Raw genomic sequence first — 5090 nt, 5'->3', positions numbered from 1 at the left:
TCCGGAAAACCAAGTTCAGTTCGCCATGGCTTATTATGTCATCAATTATTCCAAGCTCCGGATATGGGAGGTATGACTATGACTGACATCCATTCATATCCGACTCCTTTTACTTGAATCTTTAAAATATAACTGTTTTCGATTCCCCGTTCTTGAATCTTTAAAGTATAACTGCACCGATTCCCTTTTCTTGAATTTTTAAAGTATAATTGTTAACGATTCCCTTTTCTTGAATCTTTAAAGTATAGCTGTAACTGCTGCCATGGCAGAAATGAGAAGATTCTTTTTATCTATCTAAACAAATAGCTTAGAATTGTGTCTTACGGGGTTTGTGATAATGCAGTTTGAAGAATACAGCAAAGCTCATTTACCTGGACGCCGACATTCAAGTGTATGACAACATTGATCAACTCTTTGATCTCCCGGACGGGCATTTTTATGCTGTGATGGACTGCTTCTGTGAAAAGACATGGAGTCACACTCGGCAGTACCAGATCGGTTACTGCCAGCAGTGCCCGGATAAGGTGCAGTGGCCAAAGGAATTAGGGCAGCCGCCTTCCCTCTACTTCAACGCGGTCATGTTCGTGTTCGAGCCTAGCAAGCTGACCTACGATACACTTCTTGAAACCCTGAGAGTCACCCCTCCCACGCTGTTCGCGGAGCAGGATTTCCTGAACATGTTCTTCAACAACGTGTACAAACCTATTCCCTTGGTCTACAATCTAGTCTTGGCCATGCTGTGGCGACACCCGGAGAACGTGGATTTGGACAAAGTAAAAGTCGTCCATTACTGCGCTGCTGTAAGTACCTTAATTCTGCCCCGAATTGTATTCACTATGTACGAAATCTTTGGAAAACTTTAACTCATATCTAAATTATTATGTGCGGTGATGGTGGTGCAGGGATCGAAGCCGTGGAGGTACACGGGCAAGGAGGAGAACATGGACAGGGAGGATATAAAGATGTTGGTAAAGAAGTGGTGGGACATCTATAACGACCCATCCTTGGACTTCAAATCCACCGACTTGATACCCGATGCAGAAACCCCGTCTGAGCTGCAACAGATGGCCAACAACTCTCTACTGGCTGCTGCCATCCCTCGGCCAAACCCTTTGCTCTCTCTTTCGCCCGCTGCTTAGGCAGCTTAATTCTGATATCGGTCGGCAGGAGTTCGATTCTCATGCAATGCATTGTATGCTTTACAAGTGGTCATGCAGTTTCGTTACATTTTTTGGTTACAGTTTTAGTAACCTTTGTTGATACACAATTTAATTTTATTTTATTTTATTTTTAAATTAACATATACACACAAAATTATTCTAATAATATTTCAATAAATATACACATATATTCTAATATTAATTCAAATAATGAGGTGGAGAGTTCATATACACACAAAATTATTCTCATAATAATTCAATAAATATACACATATTTTAAAATAATAGTTTTGAATAAAGAGTTAGTTTATAGCTGGATAGGTTTTTAAATTTGATGCTCGATAAGATCCGTGAGTTAGTTGTGGAATATAGTTTTTAATTTAGATTTAATAGATTCTAATGTGTTAGTAGATGTAGATTTATATTTTTGTGAGAGCATATTCTTTATGTCTATTTTTTTTATTTTGAGTCAAAAGATAAATTATTTGAGTAATGTTTTATTAGAACATTTGTAAGAAAAATGAAATTGAATTTTATTTTGAGTCATTAGCCCACAAGTCAGCCTTCCTTGGATAAGTTGGCTTGGAGAGTGACACCTATTTGACCTTTTTAGACAAATATATATAAGAGATGGTTTGATAACACATTCACAACATGAACCATAAACCATGCAAAGGAGAGAAGAACCTAAGTCAAAGTAGAGAGAAAGAAAGTCAAAACTAGAAGAATGTTCCCTTTGTTGATTGAATTTTTTACTATTGAAGTTTGCACATGTGGAGATATGATTTTCTATGAAAGAGGGTGAAAATTTTGAGGTAGTTGTTATTCGGAATCACGATTGCCATTAGGCCAAACCCTGGAGCTGTTAGTCAACGATCTCATCGCCATAGATAAGGATCCACTAGAGGCAGTTAGTCCATGTCGTGAAACAAACGGGGAACGTTGGTTTATCCAATGTCCAACAATCTCCCCCCCAACGCGAGTCGGGTGTGTATTGAACTTGTGACCTATGCTCTGATACCACTTGTTGGGAATCGCGATTGTCGTTAAACTAAAACCCACATGTGTTAGTCAACGATCGCATCACCAGAGATAAGGATCCACGAGAGGTGGTTAGTCCATATCATGAAACACACAAGGAGCGTTGGTTTATCTAATGTCCAACAGTTGCAGGTAGAATTTCGGCCCCTTGTTGCGGGTTCGAATTTCAGAACGTTGACAAGATTTGGAGCAATTTGACCATCATTGACTTTGACTTTGGAGGTGACTTCAAGGAGGGTTGGACTTGGTATCTTGGTGGCAGTTTGGTTTTGGTGTTGGATATCTCTCATTTTGATATGATTCCATAAGGGAAGGATTGTTGGCTTTGTCTCATGGTGATCTCTATATGTTCTTAAAAAATTGAACATTTGTATAATTTCTTGACAAAGAAGACATAACAAGTAATAAGAAGACATATAATATTCACATGTAATTATCAAGAAGAGAAATTAGGTTTTAGACTTAATTGCACTTGGTTTCTCAACATGGTATCAGAGCTAAGGTGAAGGAACGAAGCTTGAAGATCACAACTTGTTGGCATACTTGAAGACACTCTTATAGTAACTCTTTATCTCTTTCAAGGAAGTACTCATCTATTCTATATGTCTAATACTCCCAATCAAATGACATCTATCTTCAAGGAAGACAACAAACTTGTGGAGCATCAAACTTCAAAGCTTGGAAGAAGAGAATTGATTTAGTCCTTAAAGAAAATGAAGTCATACAATTCGTTGAAGGCAATGTTCCAATATAAGATAAAACAATGCTTAAGAAGTAGCCAAATACAATAAGAGAGAAATTAGAGCTCAAAGGATTCTCTTTGAGTCCATTAAAGACCATCTCATTCTTTTGTTTCAGATTTGTCTACATCCAAGGAAGTCTACAATACATTGGTAAAATTATATTCCAACACAATCGGTCAAAAGGTATCTCTAAGAATCAACTATATGGAACAAGGATGTCAAAAGAAGAGAACACACCTTCATACTTTATGAAGATATCAAAAATCAAAGATCAACTTCAAGGGCTTGGTGAAACCATATATGACTTTGAGTTGATCACTTTTGTAATCAATGTTTTACCTCCAGATTGGGACAATTTTGCAGGAGGTATCTATGCTAGAAAGGAAACTTTGACCTTTGAAGAATTATGGGCTTCATGTTTTCTAGAGGAACCAAGATTGAAGGCTAAAAATGATACTCAACCTAATAATGAAGACACTCAAGATTTTGCAACGAGATTAAGAAAGAAATTTGGAAAGTTTGGATCTCAACACAAAAGCAATCGCAACAAGGCCCATAGAAATAAGGACATGTCCATAGTTTAATTCTCCAATTGTCATGAATATGGACATTTCAAGAGAGATTTTCTGAATAATCCTAAGAATAATAAGAGGAAGGAAATACATGAAGCACTAACAACTAAAGATGAAGAAGCTATGAAGAAACCCAAGGTCAAAGACAACAAGGATATATACAATTAACAATAATGAAGAACATGGTAGGTGTACATAGCTCAACAATCTACTTTTGTACCAGGTCAAGTTTGATTTCTATTTCTTGTTTAGAAAATGACAGATAGAATAATATTTATTGATGACAAGATAATTATATAATTTATGGGGAATAGCGTACAATATTATTGGGATTCATGAATTGTATAAGCTTATAAGTCTTTGCAAGGCGATCGAATTTAAGAATGAGCTCATAGTCATCTATAATGAAGTAGTTGGAAGAGAGAATCAACATATTGAAGTATGTTCCAAAGTTCTTATGAAGGAAATCCTCCTTGACCATTATCTACATGTAATCCATCACATAACTCTAGAAGAAATATTCAGGTACATAAGAAGAAGACCAATCATGTTCCCACATAATGTAGAAAGACTCGTATTTCATCATGCAGATCCAGAAGAAGCTAACATTTCTCTCTAAGAATTAAGGACGCTAACATGATGGCAGACAAAACTTTGAAAAGGGTAGAGTAGTCAATAAATCTATCAATGAAAGTCAACATCTAAATTGCAACATGATAGAGATTCCTCTACCAAGAGAGATCTAACATTCAGTGAAGCAAATTTGACCTTATACATCATAGAATAAGCCAGTAATACCACAATGACTAGTGTAGAGAATTTTTAGGAAATGGACTTTTCTTATATAATTAGACTTTAACAAGTAGATGTAACAATTGGAAGGACATAATTAAACATATTCTATAGGAGAAACAAACAATTTTAAGTATGCATTAAAGAATTCAACACTTAGCTTTAGATGAAAACATGGAAGCAAGTCTTGAAGAAGTTCATAATAAGACAATTACGTCAACTGTAAAAGTTACTCTTGATTCTTGAAAGACATGAAAAAGGATTCTCATGATTAAAGAAGACCTCGTACTTTGGAATCAAATTGAATGATTCAAGAACAACTCATGAATTAGAAATATTACCTTCAAAGGTAGTTGAAAGCATAATTTAACATATCTTAGATGGATACACTATCACTTGAGATTTGGTAGAATATTAAAAGAAGCTTGTGACCAGGATCCTTCAGAATGTTGGATGACAAATTATAGAAATATGGCAACACCATCTAGCAAAAGTTGGTTATTTCTAATATTGTTGATCCATCATTGTACCAATAGCTTATTGGTTCCCTGATACAATTGAATCAAGGACACATCAATTGGGTTGGCAGTGTTGATGATGAATAAAGATACTATTAGCGGTTGGTTTTACTTGGTATTTGTTATGACTTCTTGATAGAACATGAAACAAGATTATGTTGCGCTACGAAGGAAGAAGATATGGAAGTTTGTACAATTATCTATGAAGTGGTTTGGCTCCATAAAATGTTCGATGGACTATTTGATGATATGTTGGATTCAACC

General features: G+C 35.8%; 1 pseudogene across 1 annotated transcript; it reads left to right on the top strand.

Moving 5' to 3' along the window:
- The first annotated feature begins 338 nt into the window (after positions 1–338).
- On the top strand, positions 339–1154 carry LOC149236081 (galactinol synthase 1 pseudogene; annotated as a pseudogene). Its single transcript, XR_016245891.1, has 2 exons — positions 339–800; positions 903–1154. The product of XR_016245891.1 is annotated as a galactinol synthase 1 pseudogene (transcript).
- Positions 1155–5090: the final 3936 nt, after the last annotated feature.

Source organism: Pinus tabuliformis, chromosome 8, assembly GCF_031772625.1.
Source record: "Pinus tabuliformis cultivar Carrire ecotype Pingquan chromosome 8, CPIR1, whole genome shotgun sequence".
Classification (NCBI taxonomy): Eukaryota; Viridiplantae; Streptophyta; class Pinopsida; order Pinales; family Pinaceae; genus Pinus; species Pinus tabuliformis.
This window is presented reverse-complemented; position numbering and strand designations above follow the sequence as displayed.